This window comes from Pseudophryne corroboree, chromosome 10 (genome assembly GCF_028390025.1).
Source record: "Pseudophryne corroboree isolate aPseCor3 chromosome 10, aPseCor3.hap2, whole genome shotgun sequence".
Taxonomy (NCBI): domain Eukaryota; kingdom Metazoa; phylum Chordata; class Amphibia; order Anura; family Myobatrachidae; genus Pseudophryne; species Pseudophryne corroboree.
Genome location: NC_086453.1, coordinates 193782633 through 193804307, shown reverse-complemented (window position 1 = coordinate 193804307; position 21675 = coordinate 193782633).

Genomic DNA, 21675 nt, shown 5'->3' with positions numbered 1-21675 from the left:
GGGGACATATCTGGCACTGTGTGGGCATTTTTATATCTGGCACTGTGTGGACATATCTGGCACTGTGGGCACTTATGTATCTGGCACTGTGGGGGCACTTATGTATCTGGCACTGTGTGGGCACTTATGTATCTGGCACTGTGGGGGCATTTATGTATCTGGCACTGTGGGGGCATTTATGTATCTGGCACTGTGGGGGGCATATCTGCACTGTGGGGGCATTTATGTATCTGGCACTTTGGGGGCATTTATGTATCTGAACTGTGGGTGCATATCTGGCACTGTGTGGCCATTTATGTAGCTGGCACTGCTGGGGGGCATGTCACGTGTAGCTGGCACTGCTGGGGGGCATGTCACGTGTAGCTGGCACTGCTGGGGAGCATGTCACGTGTAGCTGGCACTGCTGGGGGGCATGTCACGTGTAGCTGGCACTGCTGGGGGGCATGTCATGTAGTGTTCCCGCTAGGCGTCTGTGGCTAGGCAATGTGTCTCAGTGCTCTCCCTGGTGCAATGTGTCTCAGTGCTGTGCCTGGCGCAAAGTGTATAGGAGGTTCTACCTGGTGCAGTGTGTATTAGCTGCACTACTGTGTGGTGTAATGCAAATTGCCACTATTGTGTGGCCACGTACCTTCCCCACGAAGTAACTCCCCTTAATTTTTGCTGCGCGCCTTCGGCGCGCACTGTCCATGCTTTGGCGTATAGGTATGGGACCAACAAGCAATACAGTATGTACATCATTTTGCCCTCCTAACTTAAAAATGTGCCCTCCCTGTGATCAGCACCATGCCCTAAAAAGTGAACACTATCATGTGTAGCTGGCACTGCTGGGGGGCATGTCATGTGTAGCTGGCACTGTTGCGGGGCATGTCATGTGTAGCTGGCACTGCTGCGGGGCATGTCATGTGTAGCTGGCACTGCTGCGGGGCATGTCATGTGTAGCTGGCACTGCTGGGGGGCATGTCATGTGTAGCTGGCACTGCTGCGGGGCATGTCATGTGTAGCTGGCACTGCTGCGGGGCATGTCATGTCTAGCTGGCACTGCTGCGGGGCATGCCATGTGTAGCTGGTACTGCTGGGGGGCATGTCATGTCTATCTGGCACTGTACATTATGTGTATCTGGCACTATATTGGAGACATTGTGTGTAAGGAACACTACTGTGGCTATGTGTAAGGCTGCTAATTGTGTGAAAATATATTTATAGTTTGATGATATGAAGTTACGAGGCCACGCCCACTTTTCCAGAGGCCATGAACCAACCTATTGTGGTGCCTGTGGCTACTCGTGACTTGGAGGATTCCGAGTTACTGGATGTGGTCAGGGCTTTGAAGGTTTATGTAGCCAGAACGGCTAGAGTCAGGGAAACGGAGTCACTGTTTATCCTGTATGCATCCAACAAGCTGGGTGCTCCTGCTCCAAAGCAAACTATTGCTCGCTGGATCTGTAACACGATTTAGCAGGCTCATTCTGCGGCTGGATTGCCGCTGCCAAAATCAGTTAAAGCCCATTCCACTAGGAAGGTGGGCTCTTCTTGGGCGGCTGCCCGAGGGGTCTCGGCATTACAACTATGCCGAGCTGCTACTTGGTCAGGTTCAAACACTTTTGCAAAGTTCTACAAGTTTGATACCCTGGCTGAGGAGGACCTATTGTTTGCTCAATCGGTGCTGCAGAGTCATCCACACTCTCCCGCCCGTTTGGGAGTTTTGGTATAATCCCCATGGTCCTTACGGAGTCCCCAGCATCCACTAGGACGTTCGAGAAAATAAGATTTTACTTACCGGTAAATCTATTTCTCCTAGTCCGTAGTGGATGCTGGGCGCCTGTCCCAAGTGCGGACTTTTTCTGCAATACTTGTATATAGTTATTGCTGCAATAAGGGCTATGTTATTGTTGCATCAGGGTTGAAATGATGCTCTGTTGTTGTTCATACTGTTGACTGGGTAAGTTTATCACAAGTTGTACGGTGTGATTGGTGTGGCTGGTATGAGTCTTGCCCTGGATTTCCAAAATCCTTTCCTTGTACTGTCAGCTCTTCCGGGCACAGTTTCTCTAACTGAGGTCTGGAGGAGGGACATAGAGGGAGGAGCCAGAGCACACCAGAATCTAAATTCTTTCTTAAAGTGCCCATGTCTCCTGCAGAGCCCGTCTATTCCCCATGGTCCTTACGGAGTCCCCAGCATCCACTACGGACTACGAGAAATAGATTTACCGGTAAGTAAAATATTATTTGTACTTATTCCGAAGCCAGATGGGAGTTTGCGCTTCTGCAATGATTTCCGTAAATTGAATAATGTGTTGAAGCTTGATGGCTACCCAACAGCAAGGTACCTGACCACTCTAGAATTAACCAAAGTGTATTGGTAAGTGCATAACTGAGAATGCTAAAGAAAAGTCGGCTTTTTTCTGAACCAGAAAGGTTAGAAACATAGAAACATAGAATTTGACGGCAGATAAGAACCACTTGGCCCATCTAGTCTGCCCCTTTTTTATTTTATCCTTTAGGCAATCTCAACCCTTTTTTAATCGTGATTCTTTGTAAGGATATTCATATGCCTGTCCCAAGCATGTTTAAATTGCCCTACAGTCTTAGCCTCTACCACCTCTGATGGGAGGCTATTCCACTTATCCACTACCCTTTCTGTGAAGTAATTTTTCCTTAAATTTCCTCTGAACCTCCCCCCCTCCAGTCTCAATGTATGCCCTCGAGTTCTAATACTTCTTTTCCTTTGAAGAATGTTTCCCTCCTGAACTTTGTTAAGACCCTTTATATATTTGAAAGTTTCTATCATGTCTCCCCTTTCCCTTCTCTCCTCCAAACTATACATGTTAAGATCTTTTAGCCTTTCCGGGTAAGTTTTGTGATGTAGGCCATGCACCATTTTAGTTGCCCTTCTTTGTACACTCTCTAATGTATTTATATCCTTCTGGAGATAGGGTCTCCAGAACTGGACACAGTATTCCAGATGGGGCCTTACCAATGACCTATACAGTGGCATTATCACTTCTTTTTTCCTGCTACTGATTCCTCTCCCTATGCAACCAAGCATCTGACTTGCCTTTCTCATTGCTTTGTTGCATTGCTTTCCTGCCTTCAAGTCACTTGAAATAGTGACTCCTAAATCTCTTTCCTCCTCAGTAGTTTCCATTATAGTACCCTTGATACTATACTTAGCCTTTGGGTTTTTGAGACCCAAGTGCATGATTTTGCATTTTTTAGCATTAAACTGTAGTTGCCACGTTCTTGACCATTTCTCAAGCCTACCTAGGTCATCAATCATTTGTTTGACCCCTCCCGGTGTGTCTACCCTGTTGCATATCTTTGTATCATCTGCAAAAAGGCATATCTTCCCTTCAATACCATCTGCAATGTCACCAACAAAGATATTAAAGAGAACTGGACCAAGTACAGATCCCTGGGGTACTCCACTGGTAACATTTCCCTCCATAGATTGCACTCCATTAACTACAACTGTCTGTTTCCTATCCTGCAACCAGGTTCTTATCCATTTCACTAATTTATAATCCACCCCCAGGCTTTCAAGTTTATTTAGCAGTCTGTGATGTGGGACAGTGTCAAATGCCTTACTAAAGTCTAGATATGCTACATCTACAGCTCCCCCTTGATCTATTATTTTCATCACAGAGTCAAAAAAGTCAATAAGATTTGTTTGGCATGATCTCCCACCAGTAAATCCATGCTGTTTTGGATCCTGTAAGTTGTTTGATTTAAGATATTCCACTACTCTTTCTTTTAATAGTTTTTCCATTACTTTCCCTACTACTGATGTAAGGCTTACTGGTCTGTAGTTACTTGCTTCTTCCTTGCTTCCACTTTTGTGCAGTGGAACTACATTTGCTCTTTTCCAGTCCTCTGGAATATCACCTGTATTTAGTGACTGGTTAAATAATTCTGTTAAAGGTGTAACCAGGACATCTTTTAGCTCTTTGAGTATCCTTGGGTGTATCCCATCTGGTCCCATTGATTTATCCACTTTTAGTTTTGAAAGTTCTGTTAGGACCTTCTCCTCTGTAAATGTATTTTCATCTACCTTATTAGGTTGTTCCAATACAAGATATAGGGGGTCATTCAGACCTGATAGCTCGCTAGCGTTTTTTGCAGTGCTATGATCAGGTCAGAACTGCGCATGCATATGCACCACAATGTGCACGGTGTCACGATCCGGGTATCTGGACGCCATTACCTGCCTTTCAGATGTCTCCTGAGGCTCGCTCAGCGTTCCAAGGCCGGATCTCATCTGTGTTCACATACTGCACATTCCTCCTGTCACGCTGAGATGCTGTCACAGCGGCGCCATGTTTGAATCCTGCATGGCGTCTCCCGTTCTCCGCGGCCTCCGCCGCCGCTCCTGTGTTATAGGTGCAGGTTGTCAGTGTGGTGTTCCATGCCTGCCGCGGCCTCCGTTGTCATCCACGAGTCTCAGCATACATTTGTCAGTCTGGCGTCTCCTGTCCTCTGTGGCCGGCGCCGCCATTACAGTTATGTTTCCACATGGTTCCCAAGCCAGTTTTCCCTCCAAGTTCTAACATGGGCGCAGTCATGTTGGATCTAATCACATGCTTCAGTTCCTCCAATCCACTGCCTGGAAATCTGCATAATTGCCCAGCGAATACCTGTGGTTGTGTTTCCAGGTTCCAGCTCCTGTCTCCAGCATCCACTAAAGTGACCCGCACCTGCCTACCATCCTGCGGTGCAGCCTGACTCTGCAGTCCTCCGTGGCTGATCCAGTTTCCAGCTTCCAGCTATTTCATCTGCTTCCAGCAGTATCCACTACCACTGGTAATCATCTTTCAACTCCTCTGTTTCCACGCTCCCTAGCATCTTACTACATTCACTCCGTGTTTCATCACCTGGCTGGTTCCACCAAGCATTCATTCAGTGACTTTATCATCTGGCTGATTCCATTCCGCATCCACTCCGTGTCTTACCACCTGGCTGGTTCCATCCAGCAATTACAACAGCTGATTCAAGTTACCAGCTTCATTTGTTCCATCTACTGGCAAGTTCCTTGGATATCTTCACTACTACAGCCAGGCCTGGTAAGGTTATTCCATCTAAGTACTTTAACAACTGTTCTTAACCTACCAGTGTCCTGTGTAACCATTTCATGGTCAGAGTGCTCTAGGAATCATATTATTTATCATTGCCATTATTTACCTTGAATGCTGTTTGTTTACACGGAGTCTGTTAATAAACTTTTATTTTGACTTTTACCTGGTTGTCATGGTCACACCTTCGGGTGATCTCCTCTCCATCTCCTCATGATTGTAATCTCCCAGTCTCGCTCCAAATTGCTCAACGTTACAGGAACATCATTGCCCTCCTTGATTCCGGAGCAGCTGGGAATTTCATAACCGAAGCTTATGTTAAACGGTGGTCCCTACCCACCGAGAGACTTCCTTCGTCCATCTCCTTAACTGCAGTAGATGGCAGCAAGATTTTCGACGCAGTTATTTCTCTAAGGACTCTACCAGTTCGTCTGAGAGTGGGAGTTCTTCATGCAGAATTTATTTCCTTCCTAGTGATTCCAAGAGCCACACATCCAGTGGTTTTGGGCCTTCCATGGCTCCGTCTCCACAATCCGTCGATTGACTGGACGACTACGCAAATACTAGCATGGGGTCCCTCCTGTGCTAAGACTTGTTTATCCAAAGTGCTTCCTGTTTGTTCTTCTTTCCCCAGGTCGTCTGATGTTCCACCTCCTCCATATCAAGACTACACGGACGTGTTCAGTAAGGCTTCTGCTGATATCCTTCCTCCTCATAGAGAATGGGACTGCCCAATTGATCTCATTCCAGGGAAGGTTCCACCTCGAGGCCGAACTTACCCGTTGTCTCTGCCTGAGACACACTCCATGGAGGAGTACATCAAAGAGAACCTGGCGAAAGGTTTTATCCGACCTTCTTCTTCTCCAGCTGGCGCAGGCTGCTTCTTCGTTAAGAAGAAGGACGGTGGTCTGCGACCGTGCATCGATTACAGAGGTCTGAACGACATTACCGTCAAGAACCGGTATCCTTTACCTTTGATTACAGAGCTCTTCGATAGAGTCAGCGGAGCAACCATCTTTACAAAGTTGGATTTGAGGGGTGCCTACAATCTCATCCGGATCCGTGAGGGCGACGAGTGGAAGACCGCTTTTAACACCCGTGATGGACATTATGAGTACCTCGTCATGCCCTTTGGATTGAGCAACGTTCCAGCTGTCTTCCAACATTTTGTGAATGAGATCTTCAGGGACATTTTATACCGCCATGTCGTGGTTTATCTAGATGATATCCTCATCTTTGCCAATAATCTGGAGGAACATCGTTTCTGGGTAAAGGAGGTTCTGTCCCGTCTCCGTGTCAATCATCTCTATTGCAAATTGGAGAAATGTGTCTTTGAAGTTAAATTCATTCCGTTCCTAGGTTACATCGTGTCCGGTTCCGGACTAGAGATGGATCCTGAGAAACTACAAGCAATCCAGAATTGGCCAATACCCTTAACCCTCAAAGGGGTCCAGAGGTTCTTAGGGTTCGCCAATTATTACAGAAAGTTCATACGAGACTTTTCCACCATTGTGGCGCCTATCACTGCATTAACCAAGAAGGGTGCTAACCCGTCCAAGTGGTCTGAAGAAGCTACACAAGCTTTTCATCTTCTAAAACAAAGTTTCATCTCTGCACCAGTTCTGAAACAGCCCGACACCGACTCTCCTTTCATCTTAGAGGTGGATGCCTCCTCCGTTGGAGTAGGAGCGGTGTTATCCCAGAGGGCTAAAGATGGCCATCTATATCCTTGCAGTTTCTTCTCCCGGAAGTTCTCCCCAGCTGAGCGCAACTATGCCATTGGCGACCAGGAGTTGCTAGCCATCAAGCTCGCTCTAGAGGAGTGGAGATATCTGTTGGAGGGAGCTTCTCATTCAATCACGATACTTACCGACCACAAGAATCTTTTATACCTGAAAGGCGCACAATGTCTTAACCCTCGTCAGGCCAGATGGGCACTTTTCTTTTCCAGGTTCGACTTTAAACTCCAGTTCTGTCCGAGCTCTCAGAATCGCAAGGCCGATGCCCTTTCCCGCTCTTGGGAGCAAGAAAACGAGTCAGAGTCTTCAGACAAGCATCCTATTATTAATCCGTTGGCATTCTCCACGGTAGGGATGGACTCTACGCCCCCACCAGGGAAAAGTTTTGTGAAGCCGGTGTTAAGGAAGAAGCTCCTGCATTGGGCCCATGCTTCCCATTTTGCCGGACATACAGGCATTCAGAAAACCCTCGAGTTTATCTCTAGGTCCTACTGGTGGCCAACTCTGAAGAAGGACGTCAAGGAGTTTATTGCCTCTTGCCCAAAGTGTGCCCAACACAAAGTTCCCCGCCAGTCTCCTGCGGGGCAACTGGTTCCATTATCTGTTCCCAGTCGACCGTGGACCCATTTGTCGATGGACTTTGTTACAGATCTGCCTATATGCAATAAGTTTAATACCATCTGGGTGGTAGTTGACCGGTTCACCAAGATGGCACATTTCATACCCCTCACCGGTCTCCCGTCAGCTTCCAAGTTGGCCCAAGTGTTTATCCAAGAGATCTTCCGACTTCACGGTCTTCCTGAAGAGATCATCTCCGATCGTGGAGTACAATTTGTAGCCAAATTTTGGCGAAGTTTGTGTCAAGCCCTCCAAGTCAAGTTAAAGTTTTCTACAGCTTACCATCCTCAGACCAATGGTCAAACCGAGAGGGTGAATCAGGACTTGGAGGCCTTCCTCCGCATTTATGTGTCTTCCTCCCAAGATGACTGGGTTCAACTCCTTCCTTGGGCCGAGTTTAGCCACAACAATCAATACCATTCCTCATCCTCTTCAACACCATTCTTCATCAACTATGGATTTCACCCTAAGGTTCCAGAATTCCAACCGCTTCCAGCAACTTCTGTTCCAGCAGTGGATGTCACCTTGCGTCAGTTTTCAAACAACTGGAAGAATGTCCGCGCAGCCCTGCTTAAAGCCTCATTTAGGTACAAGAAGTTTGCAGATAGGAAGCGTAGAGCGGTTCCTGCTCTCAAGGTGGGTGATCGAGTATGGTTGTCTACGAAGAATTTGAGGTTGAGAGTTCCCAGCATGAAATTTGCTCCTCGTTATATCGGTCCTTTTAAAATTGAACAAGTCATCAATCCTGTTGCTTACAGACTCCAGTTACCTCCCTTCTTGAAAATACCCAGGACATTCCATGTTTCCCTGTTGAAACCGCTGATCCTGAATCGGTTTCATTCTGCACTTCCTCCAACTCCTAAAGTTCAGACTCAACGGGGAATCGAGTATGAGGTGGCCAAGATTCTGGACTCACGTTTCCGTTACGGTCAGTTGCAGTATCTTATTGACTGGAAGGGCTATGGTCCTGAAGAACGCTCTTGGACCAATGCGTCTGATGTCCATGCTCCTGCCTTGGTCCGGAATTTCCACTCGAAGTTTCCTCTAAAGCCTAAGAAGCGTCCTGGGGCCACTCCTAAAGGGGGGGGTGCTGTCACGATCCGGGTATCTGGACGCCATTACCTGCCTTTCAGATGTCTCCTGAGGCTCGCTCAGCGTTCCAAGGCCGGATCTCATCTGTGTTCACATACTGCACATTCCTCCTGTCACGCTGAGATGCTGTCACAGCGGCGCCATGTTTGAATCCTGCATGGCGCCTCCGTTGTCATCCACGAGTCTCAGCATACATTTGTCAGTCTGGCGTCTCCTGTCCTCTGTGGCAGGCGCCGCCATTACAGTTATGTTTCCACATGGTTCCCAAGCCAGTTTTCCCTCCAAGTTCTAACATGGGCGCAGTCATGTTGGATCTAATCACATGCTTCAGTTCCTCCAATCCACTGCCTGGAAATCTGCATAATTGCCCAGCCAATACCTGCATTGCTGCAGGTATAAGTATCCTGTGCCTGGGCCAGGAAATGGTCAGTGCTTTGTTTGTCATACCTTGTTCTAGTCTCTCTCCTGTGGTTGTGTTTCCAGGTTCCAGCTCCTGTCTCCAGCATCCACTAAAGAGACCCGCACCTGTCTACCATCCTGCGGTGCAGCCTGACTCTGCAGTCCTCCGTGGCTGATCCAGCTTCCAGCTATTTCATCTGCTTCCAGCAGTATCCACTACCACCGGTAATCATCCTTCAACTCCTCTGTTTCCACGCTCCCTAGCATCTTACTACATTCACTCCGTGTTTCATCACCTGGCTGGTTCCACCCAGCATTCATTCAGTGACTTTATCATCTGGCTGATTCCATTCCGCATCCACTCCGTGTCTTACCACCTGGCTGGTTCCATCCAGCAATTACAACAGCTGATTCAAGTTACCAGCTTCATCTGTTCCATCTACTGGCATGTTCCTTGGATATCTTCACTACTACAGCCAGGCCTGGTAAGGTTATTCCACCTAAGGACTTTAACAACTGTTCTTAACCTGCCAGTGTCCTGTGTTACCATTTCATGGTCACAGTGCTCCAGGAATCATATTATTTATCATTGCCATTAGTTTCCTTGAATGCTGTTTGTTTACACGGAGTCTGTTAATAAACTTTTATTTTGACTTTTACCTGGTTGTCATGGTCACACCTTCGGGTTTCCTTTTAACACTTACATGTCCAGGGGTCTGATTAAACCTCCCCGGTTTAAGTTCCTCTCAGCCCCTACAACTGAGGCTTTCTCCTGTCAGCCAAAACCCTCAGTTGTGACACACGGGTACAAAGCGGATCATTGCTGTGTGATGGGTTTTACGAAGAATCCAGTCACACAGCTGATTGCAAGGAGATTGACAAGAAGAAGTCGTTTGTGGGTGGCAACTGACCATTTTCAGGGAGTGGTTGGAAAAACACAGGCGTGTCCAAGCGTTTGCAGGGCGGGTGCCTGACGTCAATTCCGGACCCAGACAGGCTGAAGTGATCGCAGTGGCTGAGTAAGTTCTGGGCAACTCAGAAACTGCACAAAGTATTTTTTGTACCACTCGTCTGCACATGCGATCGTACACTTGCACAGCTAAAATACACTCCCCTATGGGCGGCAGCTATGCGAACCTAGGACTTCAATGAATGACCCCCGATAGTCATTTGGGTTACATAGGGTACCTGTCACCTTTCAAAGGATTATGGATATATTTCTATGGCCCCATAGACAGTATACTGCTACTTATCTGGATTATGTAATCATCTATAGTTCTGATTGGCAGTATCACTTACCCAGCGTACAAGCAGTGTTGGACTCCACCTGTAAGGCAGGATTGACAGACAACCCAAATAAATGTTATCTAGGAATGGAAGACGTAAAGAATCTTGGATACACCATTGACAGAGGTTTGATAAAGCCCCAATTTAATAAAATTGGGGCAATACAAAATTGGCCACAACCCTTACCATTGCAGTCTCACTGATATACCTTACAAAGGCAAATAGAAAGTTATGGTTAAATGGAGTCCCTAAACAGAAAACATTTTTTTAGAAGTTGAAGGTAGTATTGTGTACCCCACTTGGCACTCGTCTGTTAGCTTGAGTATGAAAATGAAAATCTAATAAAAGATATGGATAAGGGAGAAGTAGATCTATAATTAAATAATATGTTCCTGGTAATTGGTGGGTGCTCTATGCAGTCTGTCCACTATGATTGGCAGAAGTCTACTTGATAGTTCCTCCCAATGATAGTCCAGATTTAATGGTATTTATGGAGAGAGAAAAAGGGGCAAAAACAATATGTAGCATTTTCAAGCTTTGTATTAGTGCATAGCTGGCAAGTCTCCTATTCCAACAAGGCTAAATAGAGGAATTGCAGACTCCAACTCACTAGTGAGTTCAAATATATAAAGGTATCTTTGAGTGTGATAGTTGGTGAGTATAACACCACTTCTGATTCCAAAAAGGTTCAAACAGAGATGCGTACCCTGACTCACATGATATGGTCAAATGGCAAGCCCATCAGGGTATCTTTAGATTCCTTTCGGCAGATCTATCACAACAATGTTAACCCTTAGATAACGGTAGATTCTAGGCGCGCATACCCTGACTCACAATTTCTTTTGCATTCCCTCATGGGAAAAAAATTACTGTGCATACCAATATTCACGATGAGGAACTGTATCTTGTACGTATAAAAGAATCGTTTGATCTCCAAAAAGTGTTATATCAGTGCTGGTAAAAACAGATTTATTACAAAGAAGTAAAAAATAGCAAAAAAGAGGACATAAAATACCTTTATATGTACACGATACAGTTTCCATCATGATTACAATACCTCCTAACTCTTCCTTCCCGCAGCCTAATCTTAACCCCCCCCCCACCACCCTGCAGCCTTTCCCTAACCCTCTCCGGTGGTGCCTAAACCTAACCCCCCCTCCACACAGCCTAAACCTAACCCTTCCCTCCCTGCAATCTAACCCTAACCGTCCCCAGGGGTGACTAAACCTAACACACACACCCCCGCGGGCTTACGCTTACAGTGCCACATACTTACGATGGGGATGATGGGTGTTGGGATTCCATCTTCTGCATTTCGTCCGCTGTCAGAGTTCTGGCGTCGGCATTGTGGCCGCATGTCGGTATTACGGCACCAGGATTCCAACATATATATTGTAACACAGTGTTCCTTATCTAGGTTACCAGTGTAGTCAGGTTATAGTGCCTCCACCCAAGCTTTTTTCAGGCTTGCTTGGGTAAATCTTCCCGTAGTGAGAATAATAAGTTAATCACAAGTCAGCTCTATCTACCTCAGTAGATCAGTATATCCCCTGTGACTTTGATTACCTGGTCCGATACCCCGTGTATTCCTCACATGTTACCTTTACCAACCTCTCTTAGGGGATCTTGCTTATAGAAGGACCTGACAGCGATAAAGTTGTCAAATAGATATTTATCAATAAAGGTGTAGGGTATATGTGACATTTATCTCCAACATGTGTATCAATACCTTTAAAACATAACACCGTTACATACATCATGTGCTATTTCACAAATTTGACTGCATGCACTACAAAAATTACCATATATCTTTTACTATTGTCTGACTATAGACCCAGGATTTACAATTGCCCTACTGCGCAAAAACCATTAGGTACCTTATTTAACACTTTAGGGTCCTACCATATATCAGTAGTAGCTAGAGTTCCGGGAGAGTAGTTTAAGAGCTATAGCAGTTCAGCAAAATTCAAGTGTCACAGGCAACAGGTAGGTACTATCATAAAGTTGATGCATTCATTTTCCCTCTAGGGGATCCAAAGTAATGAACGTATCTGGTATCACACAGATAGATATGTCTGTAATTATTTACCAGGGCCGGATGTTCGTTAAACTGTGTGGCGTGTTCTAGCTTGGTCTGTAATCGACGGTGCTCTGTAGTCCACCATTTATAACTATAACATCAGTTATGCTTGCTTACAGGTTTCAGGAATGGGTTTATACTGTACTTATAGGGGGTCATTCCGAGTTGATCGCTCGTTAGCAGTTTTTAACAGCCGTGCAATCGCATTGTCGCCGCCCACCGGGGAGTGTATTTTCGCTTTGCAGAAGTGCGAACGCTTGTGCAGCAGAGCGCCTGCAAAATCTTTCTGTGCAAAACAAGACCAGCCCTGTAGTTACTCTTCGTGTGCATAGATTCTAACATTAGAGGGATGGCTTTTGACGTCACACACCCGCCCAGCGTTCGCCCAGCCATGCCTGCATTTACCCTGGCACGCCCCCTTCCTGTCAATCTTCCTGCGTTGTGCCGTGCGACTAAAAGCTTCGCTAGAACCTGTGCAAAACCACATAGGACTTTGTACCTGTACGTCGTGCTTGCGCATTGCGGTGCATACGCATGCGCATAAATGTCAATTTTTAGCCTGATTGCTGCGCTGCGAACAATGGCAGCTAGCGATCAACTCGGAATGACCTCCATAATCTCTTGGCGAAGGGAACTGTAAAGTAATTATAGTGCTAAAGTGCCTGGGTTAGTGTCACTTCTGCTGGGAGTAAAGACAATTTGTATAATTGAAGGAATGATACAGTTTCACAATATCACATTAGCCATATCATTAGCCCCATATCCTGAGCTCAGCCTTGTAGGATACAGCAGCGCTGATAGTCGTACATGCTTTTTCACTGTCTCTCTCTCTGACCTCGAGTCACAGTACCTGACCTCACTCTGTATATAGTAGTAGATGGATAGCGATGAAGTATATTTATAATGTAGGCACACTATAGCTAATGTAGGGGCATCTTGCATTTAATGTCAATCAAGGGCAGTAACCTCCAGGGGACAGGTATGTTTATATATAAATATACCCCTGGCTGTAAGCAACATACTGTCTGCCTCCTCTATAAGGCTGCTATGTCTGAAAGGTGATCCCTCAGCCACTCCCCCAACCCCGGTGATGGGCTGGTAGCTCTAGCTATCACCACACCTCAATGCACATTAGACGGCCCAGATCCTGTAGCTCCCCGAAAGGTGTACCTCCCTTTTGCACTGTTCTGCCTCCACACCCCCGTCCGTCCCTTTTCTGGTCAGCACAGCGGGACTCCTTAACTGCGGCACTGGTCTACCTCTCACAGGCACTGGCAGGGGGAAGCCACTGGGGATCAGGTAATGTACTCAGCGGCGGCTCCCTCACTTCTGGATGTAACTCGATATCTCTGCAACAATCAGCGGGGCTCTCGTCACACACCCTCCTCGTCCAGCTCTCTCTCTCTCTCTCTCCCGTGCCGCCCTTAGATCTCTCCACCACTGTTTTCACTCTCCCATTCTCAGGGCTCACTCTCCCTCACGCTGTCAACTGTCCTAACTGTCCTCTCCTCTCCTTCATGCTATCCCGTGAGGCAGCCTAGAATATTTTAGGCAATCCCCTATCTCCTCTACCCAGTAATACCTTTACAATACAGGGTGATGCCACCTTAATACTAATTTATCTCCTCATATAGTGTTACTACACAACACTTCACATACTTCCCCTTTATTACACATCTATATACATAGCCCTTATTTTTTAGAGGGCTATACTCTCCCCCTGGGGATTTTGGATTTTCTAATTTAACAAATAACAAAATCCCCACATAGATTTTACACACAGGAATAGTCAACTTGTATCTAGATGTACATTGATACACACTATGGAGTTATTTGGCCAAAATATGGCCTCGACATCACTACACTAGGGTGTACTATTACAGTGGGTATTTCCAGTTGATCGTAGGTGAGTACCCAAGGGGGGCTACAAATTCTTTGTGGCCTGGGGATTGGAGTAATAGTTACTATTGGGCTAGAACTTGTCACTTCCATCACGACACTGTCTATCTCAGGACCCATGCTGTCTCCCCACACACCTTCTTCAGTCCCATAGTCATCACTCATTCTTTGATTCTCATCATTCAGCAGAAAGTCACCATTTTCCTTTTCTGATTCATTAAGTTCTGCATCTTTATAATAACACCCACTGTTATAATCATCATTACTCCTCTCATCCTCCCCCTCAGAGTTAATGCCAGACACCTGGTCATTGTTGTGATCTATAGACTCTGTCTCATAGCTTTGTTTTGTATATTCCTAATCTTGACCACCCCAGCGGGCATCTTGAGGAATAGGTAACAAATGTTGTCATGATAGGTTAACACTGGCCCTTGCCCATTCTCAAGTTTTAGTTGATATACTGGGATGTTAGGTAGTTGCCTGAGTATAACATAAGGAGTGGATCAAACACAGAAAGTGTGAGAGAAAATGGCGCAACTAGACACTTCTAGAGACGTAAAAAGGATTGCTTACACACTGGTATTTTTTAGATGTAATAGGTAACGATACACCTTCCCAATATATGGACACTAAAAAGATAATAAAAGGACACAAAACATAGTGTAATCCAGTTAGGTCAGGTGATGTTTCTTTTATTCGTTACTGGTCCCACTCACATGGCATAGATGGTATATTTACATGTAGAAACCATATACATTGTATGCAACCGCTTCCACTCCACAGGAATAGGGACGTGTAATCTCCAAGAGGCACACCAATCCTGGTTGTTTTGGAATACCCCCACGCTGTCCAGTGTGTCCTTCCAATGCTCCCGTCAGTCCAGTGTAAAAAGTCCCAGCTTAAGCGCTTTCGGATATCAAATCCTTCATCAGAAGCGTCCATATATTGGGAAGGTGTATCGTTACCTATTACATCTAAAAAATACCAGTGTGTAAGCAATCCTTTTTACGTCTCTAGAAGTGTCTAGTTGCGCCATTTTCTCTCACACTTTCTGTGTTTGGTGTACTATGTTGAAACCACGGTGAAGGTTTCCTTTGTGGGATTAAAGGCTGCTATCTAGTATAAGCGCAAGAAAGATCACCTGTTTTGTTTTTGATAAGGAGTGGATCGCCAATGGTTATTAAGTTTCCTTTGTCGAGGCGCTCCCAAAAGCATGACTAATACCCTATCTCCAGGTATCAGATAATGCTCCCTTACATGGCGGTCATACTGTAGCTTGTTCCTTTCCCCTGCTTTATTTGCTGCATTCTGAGCACCTATGGGCTTGCTTTAAATGCTGTTGTAAGCGCTTCACATATTGAGTATGTGAAAAAGTTGCAGGGTGTTGATTTTGTGTACCCAGACACACATCTATTGGTAACTGTGCCTCCATGCCGAACATAAGAAAATAGGGAGTATAGCCAGTGGACTCATTCCTAGTGCAATTATAGGCATGTACCAATTATGTGACATATTGCTTCCACTGAACCTTCTGCTTGGAGCTCAAGGTGCCCAGCATGTTTAACAAAGTTCGGTTGAAGTGCTCGGGCTGCGGATCTCCTTGTGGGTAGTAAGGAGTAGTCTGAGATTTCCTAATTCCACAACACATGCATAACTCATAAATGAGCCGGCTTTCAAAATCTCGCCCTTGATACAAGTGTATCCTGGTAGGTAACCCATAATTCTGAAAAAACCATTCCCATGGTGTCTTGGCTACAGTTACCACCCTCTGATTAGGTGTCATACCAGGTAAAGTGATCGGTGACTACTAATATATTACCTACCCTCCCATGCGGCCCCTCTAACGTCAATACATATCAGATCCATGGGCCCAGAACTTTGGATATTCACTAAAGGAGCAGCTTGTGTAGGTAAAGTCTTCCATAGTATACAGCTCCAGCAAGTATTACAGAACTGAGAGATATCACGGTTCATAAATGGCCAAAAGAATTGTTCATAGATCAAACCCTGAGTTTTGTCATACCCTAAATGGCCATGCTTATCATGTAATTCAGTTAATACTGTTTGCTTATTTTTGGACGATAGTACCATTTGTAGATTTTCTCTGCCATCCTGTCTTCTACTCCGTTGGTACATTAGGCCATGTCTTAGAATTAATTTCTTCAGCTAACATAGTAACACCCGAGACCTAACAGACAACGTTCCAGTGTTAATTTTGGTTGTTGGATTTTTTAATATCAGCACAATGGGTGACAGATCTACATCATCCCACTGGTCCATAGCCTTCTGCTCTTCCATGATCACTTTCAACCCATCCATAGCTAGAGGAGGGAGCTTACGGTATAAGTTAGATATAGCTCATTCAGAGGCCCCAGTCAGTTCAATATCGGCAGTAACCACATGTCGGGTTACCCGGATCTGATGACATAGTCCTCTTACCGCAGCCGCTGGAACTTCAATCAAATCATCATTATCTCCTGGGACCTCTAGATGGGGCATCCGCGACAATGCATTGGTGTCTTGGTTGTTAACCCCGGGGCAATACTAGTGAAATTATAATTACTCAAGGCGGCCAACAGTCGATGACCAGTGGCATCAAGTTTGGCGGTGGTCTGTATATAAGTTAACGGCTTATTATCCATCTGCACTATGAATTCTACACCATACAAGTAGTCATGGAACTTTTCGGTTATTACCCACTTTAAGGCTAAAAACTCTAGCTTATGTACTGGATCAATCTTTTTACTCCTGGATAACCCCTGACTGGCATAAGCAATGAGCCTCAATCTTTGACTCTGTAACTGATACAAGACTCCCCCAAAACCTTCAAAAGACACGTCAATATGTACCTCATAGGGAAGTTCTGGATTAGCATATGCCAGTACAGGGGAGTTAGTGAGACTTTCTTTTAACTTGCTAAACACATCATCACAACGTTCATCCCACCTTTCCCCCGAAGGACTCTTTAGGTTTAAAGTAAGTCTGTGTGCTAGTCATCAGGGCTTCAGAGGTCCTACCATTTTGGGGGTATCCTTGAGTAAGATCAGTCAATGGATGTGCAACCTGGGAATATTTAGGCATGCATTTCCTGTAATACCCACAGAATCCCAGGAATGATCTCAAATCACGTAGGTTGTTGGGACTTGGCCAGTTTCACACCATATTCACTTTAACACGATCGGTGGCCACCCCCTGTCGGCTCACTATATGACCTATGTCCTTAACCGAAGACCTACAGCGTTTGCACTTCTCTATAGACAGCTTTAGTCCTCTGGCTTGCAACCCATCGAGTACCTTCAGCAGTCACTCATTGCGTTCATTCAGAGTTTTCCCGAATACAATTATGTCATCTAGATATACTAACACTTCCCTGTAGCACATGTCCCGACAGTTTTTTCCAAGGCTCTCTGAAATGTCGCCAGTACTCCCTTTATTCCTTGTGGCATTTTGAGAAATTCGAAGAAACCTAATGGACAGATAAATGCCGTCTTGGACCAATCAGCTGGGTTCATGTGGATCTGATAGTAACCACACCAAAGGTCCAACACAGAAAAATATCGACTGCCCTGGAGGCAGTCTAGAGCTTCATCATCCTTCAGGACTGTTTATTGGTCAGGAACAGTCCAGGAATTAAGGGTGCGATAATCAACACAAAGCCTGATTTCCCCATTTTTCTTTTGAGCGACTACTATAGGAGATGTGTACTGACTTTTGGAATCTGCAATTACATTATTCTCCAGAAGTCCCCGTAGATGGTACCGGACATCTTCAAAATCTGCCAGGGCTAACCTTCTTGACTGTTCCCTGAAGGGGTTGTCATTGGTCAACTTAATATGATGCTCCACACCAACCACATTGCCTAGATCTCACTCACTCTTGGAGAATACAGATTCCCTTTGATTCAACTGTGCCAACAGTAGCAGTTTACTTTCGTTATCTATATCACTTCCCATGAAGCATGTTTCCAGATTGAGCTGGAAGGGTTCCCTCCCTTCAGCCAGATTTGCTCCATTTTCAGGATCCTCAGTCATAAGCTCTACCTTCTGACACCTATAATCACTGCTGGTTGAACAGTTACTGGTCAACTCTCTATCCCCTTTATCCTGTTTCTCGCACCACCTGATAAGACTTCTATACATGTTATTGTTAGTTCCTCTTATAACGGGGAGGTTCCCATTATCCCCAGGGGAGTCAGGGCAGACTAAAGCTATTAAAGGCACAGTTTCATTAGGGGAACCCAGCCCAGGTTCAAAGGTGATCTGAGTAACAATGTAACCTAGATACGTGTAGCATTGCTCACTTAAACCCCATATCATAAGACCACTGAGGGGCTGAAGCGGTATATCAGCAAGATGGGCATTATACCTGGACTCGAAGATTATAGAGACTTGCGATTCACTATCCAATAGTATTGTACAACCATGTCCATTATTCATCGCTTTAGCAAGTGGGGCATGGCCCATCAAACTATCCGGAATACTATTGGACCATTGGGCACTCCCCATTGCTTTAACTTTTCTAATTGGGGAGCCTGTGAGGGGTCCACAGGACTCCCGTTATAGTTTTCCCCCTGGGAAGCCCTCCTTCGCCTATTAGTATTACCTCCTCTTTGATAGAATCCACCCACAGGACACTCAAAAGACCGGTGTCCAGGTTACCCACAACTATAACAGATGAATGGGGCTCTGGACTCATTCCTTTGATTTATGCCTCTTACTAATCCTGAAGGTAGAGTTGCAAGTTGCGGCCTTGACTGTAGAGCTATGAGTTGATCTATCTTCTTATTCTGCTCCTCAATCAACTTTACTAGTCTTTCATCTATAGGTGGTTGATCAGGAGTAGGCAACACAACTTGCACCCTTTTCTATGGATTTCTCCCTATTTTCAATTTGCACCTCTTCCAACTTTACCTCTTTGACCAGTGCATTCAAAGAAGGAGGGGAAGAGGTTGTCATCGTGCAACGGAGTCGCTGAGCAACAGTGTTGTTAGTTAGGGCTCTTTGGAGCACCTGTTTCAATCATCTCTCATCCATGAGATCTTGTCTAAACCCTCCTTTCTCCACAATCTTATAAATTAACCGGTAAATGTAATGGGTTAGTGTTTCACCATGTTCCTGGTAGGCACTGTTCAATCGGGCCATTAGATCTCCCACATCCTCCAGTGTGCTGAATGACAAATCTAAAGCCTCAATATACTCCTTTAAAGTAGCTGTGGGCTTACTTCGGCGGGTTGCTTGGATGACCCCCATCGCTGGTCCCCTCAAAATTTCCACCACCCGCTGTTTCCTGATGTGCTCTGGACATTGCCACTCCTTGGAGTGCTGGATAGCAGCTTCCCTCCACATATCGTAGGTCCCTTCTCCAGCTGGCACAGGGGTAATTCCGGAAAAGATTCTTAACCAGCAAAATCCACTCTCATAGTGCCACCACTCTAGCTGACTCACTATCTTGTCCACCACAGTTTCTATATCAGAACCTGGAGTCTGTTGGGCTTCTGTTTCTGTGTTAGCACTGGTAGTATAAACACCTCTGCTGAGGGGGATCCCCTAGTTCCTCCATCTCCACTTTGCACCGCCACCTCCTCATCCCCAATACTCCGGCTCACCGGCCACAATATTTGAATCTTCCTTCCTTGAAATCCTTCCAGTAATATCATACTGGGTAGTAACGTTCGGTCCAATGGATTTCTATTGCTAATGAGCATGGCGAATGTATCTCCGAACTGCCCCTTCCATCTATCCACTATGCATAGGTGGCTAATACCGTACAAGCGTCCAACGGCTTCCAATACCCATTCATCACTAGCTGATGACAGATTCCCACCTAAACCAAAACTACAAGTGGTATTAACTTCCTTCTCTTGGCACCATCGGAAGATATCCTCTTCATTTACTATCTCCATGTTGTTTAGCAACTATCAGGGACAGACCAAACCAGGGACTACCGTTGTTCGGTTGGGACTACCGTTGTTCAGATCTCAAGCAGTGCATTCAAAATGAAACACAATGTTCCTTTTCTAGGTTACCAGTGTAGTCAGGTTATAGTGCCTCCACCCAAGCTTTTTTCAGGCTTGCTTGGGTAAGCCTTCCCGTAGCGGGAATAATAAGTTAATCGCAAGTCAGCTCTATCTACCTCAGTAGATCAGTATATCCCCTGTGACTTTGGTTACCTGGTCCGATACCCCGTATATTCCTCACCTGTTACCTTTACCAACCTCTCTTCGGGGATCTTGCTTAAAGAAGGAACAGACAGCAATAAAGTTGTCAAATAGAGATTTATCAATAAAGGTGTAGGGCAGTGATTTTCAACCTTTTTAAACTCGTGGCACACTAAACAAAATTTTAAAATTGCCAAGGCACACCATCAGTTTTTGTAATCAAATATTATATAATAAATATCGACACATATTTATACACACATGGCCCCCATTGTAATTCCACACACCTGCACTCCCCCCATAGTAATTATACATGCATGGCCCCTGCACAGTAATTCCTCACACATACACAACACCATACCTCCCAACATGACCCTCTCCAGGAGGGACAGAATGCTCTGTTCCTGGACCATCACCTGTGTTGAAACGCCTTAATTACCAAATAACTAGTTCAACACAGGTGATGGCAATTATATATTAAAGAGGGAAGTCCAGAAACAGTGTATTCTGTCCCTCCTGGAGAAGGTCATGTTGGGAGGTATGCCACACACCACCTCACCCCCCTCAGTAATTCCACACATTCATAATCCTTTTTTTTTATATATACATATATATATATTTATTTATTTATTTATTTATTTTTATTTAACTTGAAATTTGTCCCTGTCACTGGGGAGTGAGGAGCGTTGGAACAAGTACGGAGAAGCAGTGGGCGGGAAGGCGGGAAGGTGGGAATGAGACGCAAGGTGAGTGACCTATGACTCACCATAGGTCACGGCAAGCTCTCCTAGAAGTTGCAGCACTACCCGAGCTGTCAGTGCTGGGTCTCTGTGTATGTGGCTGCACCGGCGGGTCTCTGTGTGAGTGGCTGCACCGGTGGGACACTCGCGGGCGGCGGCGGAGGCAGATCTCTCAGGCGGTGGCGGCGGGTGGCGGCGGTGGCAGGTCTCTCATGCGGGCTGCGGCCACGGCACACTTGGCAACAGCCTGCGGCACACTAGTGTGCTGCGGAACACCAGTTGAGAAACGCTGGTGTAGGGTATATGTGACTTTTATCTCCATTGTGTGTATTACTACAGTCAAAAACAGTTATGTACAGCATGGCCTATTTCACAAATGTGACTGCATGCACTACAAAAATTACCATATATCTTTTACTATAGTCAGACTATAGACCCGGGATTTACAATTGCCCTACTGTGCAGAAAGCATTAGGTACCTTATTTAACAGTTTAGGATCCTACCTGGATTGGATAAATTCCTAGCTGAAAAAAATATCCAGGGATACAGCATTTAATTAATATTTAAAGAAAAAAATAATAAAATAAAATAATGTAA